The 15,523-nt window shown below is 47.6% G+C and overlaps 1 protein-coding gene and 1 long non-coding RNA gene across 23 annotated transcripts in view; one reads left to right on the top strand and one right to left on the bottom strand.

Annotated features, from left to right (window-relative positions):
- The window catches only part of PEG3 (paternally expressed 3), a 48,666-nt gene that overhangs the window by 20,782 nt on the left and 12,361 nt on the right, over positions 1-15,523 (bottom strand). For 6 of the 22 annotated variants that reach the window (XM_087421011.1, XM_087421016.1, XM_087421014.1 and 3 more), the window contains exons 1-4: positions 11,405-11,550; positions 7,158-7,244; positions 5,569-5,612; positions 4,421-4,550 (exon numbers count right to left, since the gene is read on the bottom strand). The gene's annotated coding sequence lies outside the window, so the exon portion shown is untranslated. Of the gene's footprint in view, positions 1-251; positions 393-4,420; positions 5,613-7,157; positions 7,245-8,835; positions 8,934-11,404; positions 11,551-15,523 lie in introns of those variants that run through there. The other 16 variants (XM_087421009.1, XM_087421007.1, XM_087421020.1 and 13 more) reach the window with 8 other exon arrangements.
- LOC147912699 (uncharacterized) overlaps positions 11,834-15,523 on the top strand; it is a 45,060-nt gene continuing 41,370 nt past the window's right edge. Inside the window, exon 1 of the long non-coding RNA XR_015549413.1 lies at positions 11,834-12,383. This is a non-coding gene — a long non-coding RNA (uncharacterized LOC147912699). The remainder of the gene's footprint in view (positions 12,384-15,523) is intronic.

Genomic DNA, 15,523 nt, shown 5'->3' with positions numbered 1-15,523 from the left:
AACGCGTTGTTATATGGCACAGAACCTGTCAGAGCGACCAAGAGTGAACCTCAGAGAAAGGAAACACTGGTCAATGCTCTCCTCCAAGGCTACCCGACACAAGGGGGCCCTATGAGAGGAGGTTAGGTGCCCTCCACGCCAAGTGACCCAACTCTTTGACCCCTGACTCAGCCTGGCCCCCATTTGCAGCCCAAAAGGCAACTCAGAGGGGCCGGACACTGAGTGAGTACCTGCCAGGGCCCCATACTCACCTTCCCCTTGGGCAGACCCAGATCCCAGGTGAATTCTTCCCGTGACCGTGCCTCTGGCCAATCAAAAGCATTAACTGCTCTACCCACTTGACCCTCACTTCCCCAGTCCAGCTTCTGCCTCCTTGGCAACAGCAGCCATGCCTACCATTGAAGAAAACACAAGATACGTGTTCGGAGGTGGCTGCGAGGAGGGAAGCAGCAAAAAGAGGAGTCGTCTAAAGATTTACCTGATACAATCAAATGAAATGCCGAGACTGAGGGGGAAGTCTGTCCAAGGATGTCCCAGAAAGTCCACCAATAACAATTTAATAATCAGATACGTGCTTGAAGATGTATGAACCCAACAGAAAATGAGAGTGCTATACTCAGACCCTACCACAAAGTCTCCGAGGAAAAAGACTCTGTCGCCTCCTTTATCATTGTATTTTATCTTCACAGACAGGACCGGCACATAGAAGGTGTTCAATAAACACTGTTTTGCACTTAGATGCAAAAGCATTTAAAAAAATCCAATCCAGAAAAGTTTTAATAGCCCATGACCATAAAAAGCTGTTTTAGGAATACAAGGATGATATCCCACTAGGGTAGACTGTTACAGATAATGGATTAAAAGGAGAAGAGGATCCCATGAGCATCGTTACATTTAAAAAAAAAGTATTTGCAAACTTCAACAGCATTTCTTTATACATTCTTAGCAAAGTGTAAGACTAGGAGACCATCTAAATACAATGAAGATTTATCTCAAATAAATGCAAGCAAGCATATTAAACACTGAAGGCGGGCCGGCCCCGTGGCTTAGCGGTTAAGTGCGCGCGCTCCACTGCTGGCGGCCCGGGTTAGGATCCCGGGCGCACACCGACGCACTGCTTCTCCGGCCATGCTGAGGCCGTGTCCCACATACAGCAAATAGAAGGATGTGCAGCTATGACATACAACTATCTACTGGGACTTTGGGGGGAAAAATAAATAAATAAATAAAAAACCAGAATTCAACTGAGTAAATTTAAAAAAAAAAAAAAAAACAACACTGAAGGTGTTCCAACTAAAGGTGGAGACAATGGAGGGAGACCCTCAACACTATTCTGGAAGTCCTAGCTAACGTAACTGAGGGAAAAGAAATGAAAGGCACAGATGTGGAAAAAGCAGTATTTCGAACTGAAAAATCTTGTCAGTAAATACAGCAAGAAAAAAACCCAATTGATAGCAAAATAAATAAATAAATTCAACAAAGTATCTGCAACTCTAAACAAAATTTTTAAAATGCACAGAAGAACATAAAACAAGTCCTAAATAAATAAAAACATATGTTTTTGGATGGAAACATGGAAATTGTTGCAAGTCCTCCCTTAAACATAAATTAAAATCCAATAAAAAGGTGGGAGCTTTGAGTTCCTCTGGAAGAATAAATGTATAGGAATATCAAGACAATTCTGAATAAGAAGGTATGCAAGTGGTGGGGGCAGGGCGCTGTCTGTAAAATGACCTAAACATATGAACACATCAAGTATCCTTTCGAACACAATGATATAAGTGCGAGGACAGATACACTAATGGAACAGAATACAGTCCAGAAACTGACTTGTGTGAAAGTCTATACATACGGGGGAAATTTAGCTTATAATAAAGGAAGGCTTTCAAATCAAGAAAAGCATTAACTATTTAAATACAAACTAGGAACTTTCTTAGGACTAAATGATAAAGAGTGATTTTAACAAAAGTGACAAGAGGGGACAGCCAACATTTCAATTTCTAACCAGTTATTCAGGTATGCATTTCCAAGAAATGCTGGAGTAGGAGCTTTGACACTAAGAAAGACCAATAAAACCCAGTGCAGGCATCTGGCCTCCCCCCAAGAAATTCTGTATTTCAACCACACATTGCTGGAAAGCTAAGGCCAATGACAAACATACTTAGTTCTCACTAAAATAAATCAATGTACTCAAAAAATAGCATTCCTCCAAAAATTTCATCAAACAAGAAGGAATGAAAACAGATAAAATCTTTAATAGAATGTTATGTAACATTAAGTCACACTTTCAAGAAATTTTATAGCTTTATTTTCTGATTACAAACATAAAAGTACAATATTCAATCATTACAGAATGTCGAAATTGCAAGCCACATCCAGTTGGTCAAATGTGTTGGCATACTAAATCTTTTTAAATCTATATATATATAGTAACATCACCTTTTTACCAAAATGATATCACACCAGGAGTTTTGCGTTGTATATGTGCAGTTTTAAACCTAGTAATTTATGATGGATATCTTTCCATACTAGTACATACAGATTTACATCCTTCTTTCTAAAGGTCACATAGTATTCCATTCTATGGATACACCAGTTTATTTAACCTTGATGGAAATGATTAATGTAAAAGAAATATTTAAAGCATTAAATTAAAATACTAGGGTATAAAATTATACAGCGCACGTGGCATTCTTACTGCAAACATACCCACTTCTGTGTCCATAGAAAACAATGAGAATATCCACACAATGGAATGAATATAAGGCAATTTCTAGAAAGCAAAGCTATAGCTGGAGATGTAATTATATGGCAATTCTTCTCGATATTATTAAATAGCTGCAAAGCAGTAGGTATACACACACAGAAACACACCCACAGAAACGGAGACTGAAAATGTGATGGACACATCACACCCTACTCCCAACCACTGTCTAACACCCTACACACTTCACTCTTGTAGCATGAGTTTGAAATGTTAATGAATTGGACATGATCTCATTTATGTTAAAAAAAAAAAAAAACTGCATAGGTACTTAAACGTAAAGAAGTATGTACAAACTAAACTATAAGAAAACTTCCACATAAACTTGTATAAAGACTATTCATAAAATGAGAAAAATCTATATTAATTTGTATCAAGACTATAAATAAGGAAAATCAAAAAAAATAAATGATTAACAAAAGATCCCTCCATTTCTTTTTGTGTTTTAATTTAGAATGTTATTTTCACAATCAGAAAAAAAACAAACATAAAATTTGGAAGTACATTCAACTGCTGTATATCTTTCCTTTTCCTCTCTGCTTGTTAGTGCTCATCAGCACTCGGCCCCAGGACAGGGGCCCCGCTCACTCTCAGGCCACCCTGCAGTGCTCCTGTGGAGCCCTCCCCTCACTATCTGCACACTCCTCTCAAGCCAATGCACCCGACGGGGCTCCACACTCAGACCCTGCCCTCACTGACACCTGTCCCCTCTGTCTCACAGTTCAAACTGAATTCTGGCCACATGGCAAACCCATCACTTTTGTTTCCCGCCTTGGAGGCAGGCTCTCACACACCCCTCGTTACTAACGCTTCAACATCTTCCTCTGCTCTCTCTGAAGCAGGAATCCTAGCATGAGTCAAGTAGCAGCCCAGGGCAGGACTTTAAAAGGTTTGACCACGTTAGGAGGACAGGGACGAAGGGAGGGACACACAGGGACCAGGCCTGACTCGGGTCCTAGGGGCTGAGGGAGGCCACCAATTCCAAAGGGAGGGAAGGAGAGGAGACAAATGATGGGAACTAGGAGTAAGTCTCATTCTCCACATTGGGCAAAGGGGCTTACGGGTTTCTAGCTGTTCTTCAACCTCCAAAGATCTGTTCTTAAACACACTACACATCTAAGCACGAAACACTGCGTGCACTATAAGCCTTGTATGCAGAGTGAGTTTCATGCATGAGCTCGACTGTCAAAAACCACAGGACAGTGGGGCTGCCTGATGGACAACAGTGCTGCCACTGAGGTCTATGTGGCAGTATTTATGCCATTCTCTGAATATACGATAGCACTTTACTTCTATTTCATAAAAATCAGCAGAAAACAAAAGCACAAGTCTCACAATTAATGTAACTGAAACAAAGATAGATTCATCAAGCATTCCTGTCTCAAGTGGGGGGTCTTTGGCCTCAATCAAAGGATCAGTGAGTTGAGTGTTCAACTGAACTGGGAAGAACTCAAAGAACATATATCAGAAAGAAATGTGGCTGGGCCGTGTAAGGAGAGAAAGAAATTCCATGACCCCACTGTTTGACCTCAGGCTCCCCATATCCCATCAGCTGCCAGAGAAGCTCTGTAACATCTGCTTCAACCCCACTACTTACTTACTTTGGTTCCTCAACACGATACACCTCGATTCAGCCTCCTCACTCGTTCTACCTACCTCATCAAAGGGGGCTGGAATTGGGAACTTTAAAGTCAGGAGCCGAGGAAGTTACTTTCTTCATTCCTCAGGGACAGCATGGTGTGCGGTCTCTTCTCTCTTCTCGTTTGCTCCATTCTCCTGTCTCTTTCTGCAGACCGACATTCTCTACTTCAGCATGCACATGGAGTAAAATGCTGTCCCAGCCCGAGTCCTACCTCACCTCCCAGGTTAAGCACCCAGCACTGACAGACCCATCACTCTGTGCCTCTGGTTCCCCCAAACTCACCAAGTCTACAAATGCACACTACAGCTCAATTCCTTCTAGGGCAGTGGTCCTCAAACTTCGGGGTACCAGTCATTGGAGGCACTTATGAAAAATGCACCTGCCTTTCCAGGTGTGACAGCTTAGGAGGTTTGTGGTTCTCTAGGAAAGAGGCATCCCAACAAGCAGCCCAGGAACTGTACTTTGAGAACCACTCCTCTAGGCTTAGGTGTCCAACTGGGTCCAATTAACTATGTACAGGAACACACGGACAATAGGGGCTGTTGGCCTAACAATTTTATACGGGAAGGAGTAAATGACCACTACCCCTACCACACCAGCCACAACCTCCACCCTCTGATCTGTTAGGTGGCTCCTCTCAGATCATCTCCACATCACCCTGGCTTACCTCTATCACTTAAGCCTAGCACTTACCACACTCAGCAACATTTCCTTATTGTTGTCATTCTTGAGGGGTCTCCTCAAAAATTTCAAACGAGAGGAAACAGTATCTAAGAGCTTATATGATCAGTCCTTAAATGGTTCAAGACAATAAAGCTACTACGAAGAGACCAAATGTCTTCTGAGCCAGTGTGACTTATATGACCATATTTTGATGTCAGTAATTGGCTGATCACATTTTTTTTAAAGTGGGGAGGGCATGAAAAGGCAGGCCACAAAGCATGATTCCATCTAACCATCAAGAGGAGAGAGAGAGAGCTACTCTGCTCAGACCTAATTTAAATGGAGATTGGGGCAGACGAGGGGCTGCAGATAGGGTGCTTCTGGTATCCTGGTAACCCTAGCAAGAGCTGCACAGCAACCAGATGGTGGCACCAGGCGACCTTACAGGCCAGCGCTGTTAAAGCTCGTCCGCGTCCTCTTGTGCTGATTCCATACTCACCAAGCAACCTTCTCATTATGGTTTCCTTTCCCATGTAGGTCTGCCTACAGGGAGAGAATGTGCTGATCATACACACTTTTGAGTATTTGGGTCCCTGCTGTAGTGATCTCCCACCATAAATGCATCAACCAAAATTGAGAGAACAAGAACATCCTATTTCAGTCACACTATTTTCCAACATAAACTGATAAGTCAGTATGCCTCATATAAGTCTCCTGAGCTTCATTAATGTGTATCTACCAACATAAGATGAGTCCTCAGGTGAAGTAAGGTTTCTGCGTCTCCAAAGGCTTGAGTACTAGACACTAGATACTTGGAGGATTCACTGAGGCCAGGAACAAACCAACTTATCCCCAAGGGCCCACTCGGCACAGCATGTCAGCCTTTCTCCAGGTGGTAATACACCATCAGCATAGTCACCTATCTTGGTGAGCACGTTTCCTCACTCTCCATTTAATTAGAGCTCTCATTCAGTAGACGCTGAGGTCAGGGATTATGTCACTCACTTCTAGACCCAAATTCTAACATAATCCGGTCCCAGATCAGGCATAGTATCAATGCTTGCTGACAGAATGAACAACCTTTGGCTGTTTTGCTCACTTCCCCACATAACATGATTCACTGAGTCTGGTCTGAATCAGCCAGCAAGCCATGAACAAAGAGTACAAGCCCTACTGAGTCTCCCTCCTCAGTACTTCTCTCAAATCCATCCACTTCACTTATTCCCCTGCCGTAACCCTAATCCAAGCCACTATCTCTCCCACACCCACTGTTTCTACTCTCCCCTTCTGAACCCTGAAACAAGATGAAACTTTTAAAACACAAATGTGATTATCAAGTTACTTCCATGGTTAAAATACCTCAATGGCTTCCCATCGTACTTCAGATCAAGCCCAAATACTTACCATTGATTGCAAGGCCTTTCACACTGCAGCCCTGATTTACCCTTTTCCCACCTCAATCAAATGCTACTCCATTCTTTCTTTTGCTCTAAGCATCCTGGACTTCCAGCTCCTCTCTCTGGATCCCTCAGGAACGGCCCTGTCCCCTCTGCTTAAGACTACACTTCCATGACACATTATCATCCGCCATCCTTCATGGCTCAGCCTCAATGTCCCTGACTTTCTCAGGCGGGCCCCATGTAATCTCTCCCAGAGTAACTCAGCTGTCTATAGTGAATGTTCTCTTTCCAGCACATGAATCACACATTAATTTTTTCAATGTCTTTCATTACCCAATAGACTATGAGCTCCAGAAAAACACTTCCTCTCCCACTTGGGTTGTTGTTCAATAGATGAATTGATGAATTACTCATGCTTCTTTAATCACCCAATAAGAGAGAAAGAGCAGGCCTGAAGGATTAGCTGAGTATTGAGAAAAGAGTTAGGATGCTGAAAAAGGTGTCTTGAGACCAAGGAGAATTTCTGGCAAACAATCAATCCACCAGAAAAGTCGTACGTTCTCAGAGAGCAAAAATGGTGCTTGTGTGGAGGTATGGAACACGTGTACAATAGGAAAGCGTCAGGATGAGGAAGGATGTGTTCACTCCAAGGATGGGTGTGGCACTGTGAAAAGGGAATTCAGCTCACCTGGACCCAGCCACCTAGCGTTTGGACCTAGTCCCTCTTCCTCTTGCCAGTCGTCTCCAAGAAGAGTAGAAGCTCAAGAAGGCAGAGCTGGGGAAGGAAAAGAAAACACGAGACATCAAATTTACTTCACAATGACTGGATTTTTCAGGCTGGAAATGACCCCAAAACAGCTGCATCTTTGTCTCCTACAGCGGGAGAGGTCAAACGAGACCACGAAGAACAGCTTTCGCTCCCAGGATGAAAGGGCCATGGGCACTGCCCCCTGAGGCACATGTTGTACCCTGGGCAGTAATCACAGCCTTCTTCTCAATGAGCTTCTGTCAACGGGTGTGCAAGTCAATCTCTGGTGTCTTAAAACCTTCTCTAACAAGCAGAGCAAAATAGTAAAGACATGGGGCTTTGAATTAAGAAACCAATTCAAGAACCCCATTTCCTACTTACCAGCTATGCAGCACTGGCCATCCCCCTAAAGCTAAGGGACACGTGTTGCAAGTAAAAAACTGGAGAAAAAAATGGCTAAGAAGGTACTATTATTTACTGCTATCTATGTGCCACATACAGTGCCGAGCACCTTGCTTTTATTGTCTCTGTTACTCCTCACCACAACACTATTAATTTTCTTGTTCTCATTTCGCAGAAAAGCAGCAGAGGCTCAGAGAACTCAATCTCAGATCTCATGGCAAACTATTAAAGATCAACCTAACCTCATTTTGAGAAACAGTACTACATCTACTGACGTTTTCCAGAGACCACTTGGAGTAATGATATAGGCACCCCTTAAAAAAGTGAGTTGAAACTCCAGTTCTGCCATTTAACGGCCACTGATGCAGGGCCAGAAATTTAACTCTGCTGTAAGTTTTTAAGTAACATGAAGGGATTAGCTTACATTAGGACCTTAGTGCCGTTATCATCGTTATCATCAGATAATGGTATCATTACTTAATCTTATGTAACATTTTAGAGATTATCAACATGCTCCAAGTGGACAACACTACGTATTTCAGGTCCCTCTGCGCCTCAGAGCATGCATTCAATCAACTGGAGGCCCCTGGGGGAAGTACCGTCATGATTATGCCTCTGGTTTATGTTAATGCTATCACTCACTGGCGAATGTACACTTCATTACGTCTGTCCCACCACCCAGCTGGGAAGGAGGAATCCAGGGCGTCACTTTCCCTACTTCCAAAAAAAAAAAAAAAAAAAAAGAGACAGAGAGGTAGGGACTTAAAAGCTCCTTAGGTGGAACTACGACTAGAAGTGGCCCCTCTGGGGTCCAGGGTGAATGTAAACAAATACGGTGAGACCGAGTTCAAACTCGGAAACTCAACGATCCCCTAGCGGACAGCGCCACAGGCGGCTCTGCGCAGGCGCAGCCCTTACCCTCCCCAAAGAGTAGGAAGCCCCGCCCAAGAGCAGGGCAGCCCCGCCCCTCTAAGCCCCGCCTCTACTTGCCTAGAGATCCTCCTCCCCTCCATCATTTCCCACGCCGCACCCACTCATAACCATCTACAGCTCTGAATTCTCTATTCCACAGGCTTCAGGCCTTTTACTTTGCATAAACTCCCCACCGACCTCAGGGCCTCCAAACCCCAGATCTGATAGCCACAGCCTGCCTCCTCCGTTTCTCACTTAAGATCCCCCCTTTCCCCAAGTCTATTAAAATTCTTGAATTACAAACCCCACTTTTTCTGCAGACCCCCAGAACTGCACAGTTGAACCGTGTCCCCACATTCCCCGAAGACTTGGCTTTCGCGCCCCTTGGAGGAATCAGGGCACCAGTCGACACACGGCGCGGCCGCCAAGATGGCGCCCCTGCGGCAAGCGCGCGAGGCCGGCGAAATGGGCGCCTGCGTAGCACGCCAGCAGAACCGGCTGGGCCAGGCTCACAGTCTCCCAGGACCCCAAAGCCCCTCAGCCCGCACCGCACAGTCCCACTGTCACTCAGCTTGGGGCATGCGCAGCAAGCCTCAGTCACCTTTCCTTGGCCAGGAAAGGTGGGCTGGGCTCTGCAGCCCCCGTCAGTCACTCAGAACACACCAGCCCCTCCCTCAGGCCCGCCCCCTGCAGTTCCGTCATTCCGGATGGCGCCTGCGCAGGAAGCCTCAGTGGCCATCTACTGACCAACAAACATAGCGCTAGCAAGGGCAGGCGTCTACAGCCCCATCAGTCACTCGAGACAAAGCACCCCCTCCCACGGACCTCTGTAGCTCCAGTCATTCAAGATAGCGCGCACGCAATAGGCTCCGGCTGCCACCTGTCGGCCAACAAACCCCATGCTAAAGTAGGCAGGGCTCTGCAGCCCCGCCCTTGGGCCCGCCCCCTGCAGTTCACCGTCAGTCAAGATGGCGCCTGCGCAGGAAGCCTCGGCTGCCACCTATCGGCCGACACAACACTAGAGTGGGCGGGGCTCTGCAGCCCCCTCGTCAGTCACTCAGGGCATGACAGTCCCTCCCTCGGACCAGACCCCTCCAGCACCACCATCATTCAAGAGGATGCCTGCGCAGTAAGCTTCAGGGCCACCCCCTAGACCAAGAGCGCTAGATAGGCAAGGGGTATGCAGTCCTCCGTTAGTCATTCAAAACACAACAGCCCTCCCTCGGGCGCGCCCCCTGCAGCTCCACTGTCATTCATGATGGCGCCTGCGCAGTAAGCTTGGCTGCTACCCATCGGCGACTACACCGCCAGAGTGGGCGGGGCTCTGCAGCCCCCTCTTCCGTCATTCAAAACACAACAGCCCTCCCTCCGGCCCGCCCCCTGCAGCTCCACTGTCATTCATGATGGCGCCTGCGCAGTAAGCCGCGGATGCCACCTACTGGCCAACATATACAGCGTCGGGGGGCGGGGCTCTGCAGCACTTCGGTCCCCAGGACAGCCCGTGGCCCCACCCTCTCAGCCCTGCTGACAGGGCGCCTGCGCAACTCACCTCGGCTGCTCCCCGCCCCCAGCACCCCCAGCCAAAAGGTGAAGCCAGACACACGCCAGGGTGAAAACAGCCTCAGGAAGACGACGACAGTGGAAGAGGTGGGGATCTCAGGCCTCGGACCCAGCCAAGAAGAAACTGGGCACACTGACGGCCTGCAGCCCTGTCCCTCAGTACAACCAGCTCCATGACGGCAGCAGCCGCGGCAAATCTGGGCGCCACGGCAAACAGGGGCACAGCGCCTGCTTCACCAGACATAAGATTCTCCAGGAGATAAAATATTATCTTGTTTTATCCAGGCCGGTAAAACGGCGCGCTGTCACTAGCCGAGGCCCAATCTCAGAAATCAGAGTTCACGGTGGCACCATCACGGCAAGCTCTGCGACCAGACCTGCGACCAGCAAAGAAGGTGGGCGGTAGGCAGGACCCGCAGCCTTCAAGGGCCACTGCAGCCCTCGGCGCCGCCCGTTCGGCCAACCAGCCAAGACCACGGCTGCGCGGCAAACCTGGGCCGCCCCAATCTAAGGTGGCGCGGAGGTAGGTGGGGCTCGACCAGACGGTCAGTGCCCAAAGTGACCCGCAGTCCCGACAGACCTTGGCCCCGCCCCAACACACAGCCAACCAATCAGGACAGCGCCTGCACAGCAACCCTTAGCACCCACACCAAAGATGGCGCTGGGGTGGGCGGGGCTCCCAGTCCGTCACCGCCCAGAGAAAATGCCCGCAGGCACGACAGGCCTCAGCCCCGCCCCTTGCAGCCCCTGGCCCCTCCCACCGCCTCTGCGGCAAACAAGTCCCGCCCCCAAGGAAGCGCGTGGATGCGGGGGGGGGGGCGGCCCTGGGACCCGGCCAATCGGAGACCCCGAGGGATGGGGCCAGAGCTCTGCAGCCCCCAGACCCAGCCGAGAAAAGCGGGGGCGCCCGAGACTACGCTGGCCCTCGCGTTAGGGACAGGCCACTCCTCCCACCACTTCGCCGCCGCCCACCCGAGCGGGCCCACCGTGACAGGAGTCCGCGGCAGTGCCGCCCTCGGCCCAGGGCTGCCGCCGCGGCCGTCCATCCCGGTTCCCCACCTCCACCCAGGACAGATGGCGCGGGAGCCCCCAGACCCACGGCCCCTCAGCGGGGCGGCCCGCCCCCGAGACCCCGGCCAGCTGCGCAAGATGGCGCCGCTGCGGCAAGCGCAGCAGCCCCCGTCGGCCCTCTGGGGACCCCAGCTCGGCCGCCCGAGGGCCGGACCTGCGGCATGTGACAGCCTTGCCGCCGGGCACACAGTCCGGCACACCGTCGAGGTGCGGAGGTGCGAGGCCGGGGCGGTCGCACTCACCTCACCGCACCGCCCGACGGCGCCCGACGGCTCCGCCCAGCGCTGCCTGCGCGCCGTCTAGCGCGCCCACACGGCCCCAGGCGCCCAGCGGCGCCACCAGCCAAGGGCGGACATGCCCTCCGCCCCTCTCCGACCTCGTCCTCCCGCAGCTCCCGGGCGTCTGCGCCGAGCCTCTGCCCGCGACTCCTTGTCAGCCTCTCCGCAGAGGCGGGGCTCCGGCGCGGACCAATCAGCGGGCGTGCTGACCGCCCCGGGCCCCTCGCCACGCCCCCAGGCCCTGCCAATCAGGCCACGGTTGCCGTGGCCACGGCTTGGCGCGAAAGCAGGAGGTTGACGTCAACTGAGCTGAGGCGAGGGGCCCCAAAGAGGGGTCTGGAAAAAGGGGGGGGTGAGTGGGTGTGTGCGACCCCCAAACAAAGACAGGGGGGTGATGCGGAGAAAGGCCCACTAATGACACCGAAACGCAAAACCGCCGAAGAAGAAAACATACATTTGTCTAAAAAAATGCAAATCCGGCGGGCAAAAACATATGTCGAAGCCTAAAGACAAACGAGAAAGTGGGAGACGAGACTTTCTGCCTGGGACACATGAAAGGCACGGGGCTAACTTCCTTAATAAACGAAGAGCTCTTAAAGACCAAACCAAGCCAGAAAAAAGGGGCAGAAGGGAAGGAAACGGGCGATTCACAGGAAAATACAAATGGCTGAGACCTACGGAGAAAAATCACGACCTGACTCAACGGAGCGCAAGACGGGGAGCCCGGGCAAGCGCGGGATGGACGTTCTGCACGAGTGGGGTCGCCGTCCAGCAGACCCATGCAAGCGCGCTGCAGGCGGTGGCACAGAGCGGGACCGCGAGCGACAGGAGCGGACGGGGGTGACTAACTCACGGGCTAGCGCCGTCTGGGGCTAAGACAGACCACGACTCGGTAACAGAGTTAGCGAAACGCACGAGGTGCTGAAGGGGTAGAAATGAACTGGTAAGTGTGTTCGTTTGTTTGTTAAGGATGAACACATTTGCAGGTAAAACTTCTGGAAAAGTATACAAGAAATTGTTAACTGGCTACCTCTATGGAAAAGGAATGAGGGGAAGGAGGATGAAGGAAGGATTTTTCCCTTCTCCAATCCATACTGTTTTAATCTCCTTGATAGAAATATGTATTTCTTTTCTAGTAGTAAAATCAATGAATTATAAAAAGCTCATTAATGTACCCTCCCTTTGATCCAACTATTCCACTCTCAAAGAACTAAAGCAAAGGAAATAAGCAGAGATGTACAAGAGATTACATGCAAGCATATTCATGGAGCTTCATTTTTATTAGAAAAATGTACTCCGCAGAAGAATTAAATTGTATTCTGGTAAATCCATACATTGCAATTTTATGTGGCCAATGAAAATGTATGATTTTTAACTTTAAAGGAAAAAATTCATAAGATACATCAAGTCAATTACAAAAATCAGGTTACCTAAAAGCACATAAAATATGATACCCAAAATTAAATTTTATATTTATACTTAGTAAGTATAAATCAGTGGTTGCTTGCTACATTAAGAAGCTACCGGCTTGGGGTGGGGGATGTCTAAACTCCCCAAGTCTTCAACACCCACTTCTCACCCAGCAGGGCCACGTAAACATAAAATCTGAACGAAAACATTGTGTTTGCTATGCATCTTCAGAACATATTCTCCAGCAGCCTCTATAGAAATTCTAGGGGTACCAGTTAAAGTGAATGTGGTACCACCCCTAGGTCAGAGGTTTTCAAACCTGGCTATGGGTTCCGATCAGCTGGGGAGGGTTCAACACTAGATGCCCAGGGTCCCACAGACCTGTGTTTATTTTGGAGCTCCCCAGGTGATCTTAATGTCTCGTTATGGTTTTGGAGGTGATTTGAACACATTCTATGGACCCCATCCCTGCTCTCCTTCTCAATTCTCTATCTGCAATACTTAAGTGTCTCTCTGGATCCTGGATCATTCATTCCCATCAGATACCACATGCTCTCAGAGCTCCTCCAGCTAGTACTCCTTTTCTCAGCACTCCCTCCCCCCACCAAAAAAAAAAACCCTCTTGACTGAGTGGTCTTCTGTCACTGACTCAATGACCTACCACACATTCTCTCCCTCTACTATGCCACACAGGCTTCCATCCCTTCCACGCCCCTAAAACTGCTTGAAAATTTAAGCAATGCCCTCTGCAGCTAGGAAACCTGTTCTGAATCTCACTTGATCTTTCAGTAACATTCAACATCTTCATTAAAACAAACAATGATAACAAAAACCCACGCTATCTCATTTCTGGGAACACTACACTGCCCTGGTTTTCCCCCCACGTCAATGGCCTCTTCTCCTTCATCTTAGGTGGGTTCTGCTCTGTTCAACCTCTAAATGCTCAGAACTCAGTCACTAAACTTCTCCATCAGCATCCACTCCCTCGGTAGCGGTCTCACCTAGTAGCATGGTTTGAATACCACCTACACACCAATGGCTCCCAAATTTAAATCCTCTGTCACAGAACTTGCCACAGAAGCCCAGTCTCATATATCCAACTGTCTGCTTAGCAGCTAACTGCTCCACCTGGATGTTTAATAGGCAACTCAAAGCATTTAAAACAAGTATTAATTTCCCTTTTCCCCATTTCTATAAACAGCACCAGTTGCAGTAGCCAAAAATCTCACAATTTTTCTCGATTCCTCTTTTCCTTACCACCAATATCCAATTCACTAGCAAGTCCTGCTGATTCTACATCCAAGACACATCCCAAATTTGTCCCTTAAGTTCCCTCTGCAGGGTATTCTAGTCACTACCACTGCCCCTAGATATTAGCCTACTCACTTGGCCACCTGTTTCCACTCCAAACTCCTCCCTCCAACACTCTCTACACAGCATCCAGAGTGATCTTCTTTAAAGGCAAATGTTGCAGCTTGAATTACCCGTCCTCTACCCCAGTTATGCTTAAATATAAGTCTAAAATCCGTACCATAAACAAGGTTAAAAGAAAAGCCATCAATAGCTTTTGTCATAGAAGTGTGTTAAATACTGGTGCTGTAAAATTTAACAATCTCTTCCTTCAGATTTATGCTTTTTATACCTTAAGAAATCCCTCCCCATGCTGAAGTCATAAAGATATTCTAATAGCCTTAAATTTTATTTTCTTTATGTTTACATTTATATATGTTCTGTGGGAGGGATCTCATTTTTCTCTTGACATATGTTTCTATATATGAGTGGGCCTGTTCCTCAATTCTCTAGTCTGTCCCACTGGCCCATGTGTCTGTCTCTGTGTGTTAACACAGCATAGTTAACTATTACAGCTTTACAACAGCTTGATATCTGAAAGGGCAGCTGCCCTCCCTTGTTTTTCAAAAGTGTCTTTGGCTATTCTTAGCCCTCTATCTTCAAAAGACTTTTAGAATTAGCTTGTCAAGTTTGATGAAATATCCTACAGGGATTTTGACTGACATTTTACAAATTCATAGAGCAATTTAGAGAAAACTGAAAACATTGTTTCGAGGCCTCCCATCTTTAACAATGGTCTATGCCACCCATTTATTCATGCCTTCTACAGCCATCATCTGTATATTATAATTTCTTTTTCCTATAAAGATCCTATTTGACTTTAGGGGGTCTTTTTTCCTATTACGTATCTAGGTAGTTATTCTTGGGTTACAACAGTGGTACAGCTTTTTTTTTTTTTTAATAACTTCAGATTTACAGAAAAGTTGCAAAGATAGCGAAAGATTCCTTACCCAGTTTCCCCTGACGTTAGTTAACATCTAACATAACCTTAGTACATTGTCAGAATAAGAAATTAACGTTAATACAAAACTATTAAACTACAGACTTTATTTGGATTTCACCTGTTTTTCTATAAATGTCTTCCTTTCTGTCCCAGGATCCCATCCAGGACACCACATTACATTCAGTTGTTACGTCTCCTGAGGCAACTCAGGGCTGTGACAGCTTCTCAGTATTCCTTGCTTTTCATAACTTGAGCAGTTTTGAGGAGTACCAGTCAGGTATTTTGTAGAATGTCTCTCAATTTGAGTTTGTCTAATATTTTCTCATGATTTATCTTGGGTTATGAGTTCTTGAGAATTATCTATTATTGCTTTTTACGTG

Source organism: Ceratotherium simum, chromosome 33, assembly GCF_057802395.1.
Source record: "Ceratotherium simum simum isolate JZ-2026a chromosome 33, ASM5780239v1, whole genome shotgun sequence".
NCBI classification, from domain to species: Eukaryota; Metazoa; Chordata; class Mammalia; order Perissodactyla; family Rhinocerotidae; genus Ceratotherium; species Ceratotherium simum.
The sequence above is the reverse complement of the archived record's forward strand: the minus strand, read 5'-3'. Positions and strand labels throughout refer to the sequence as shown.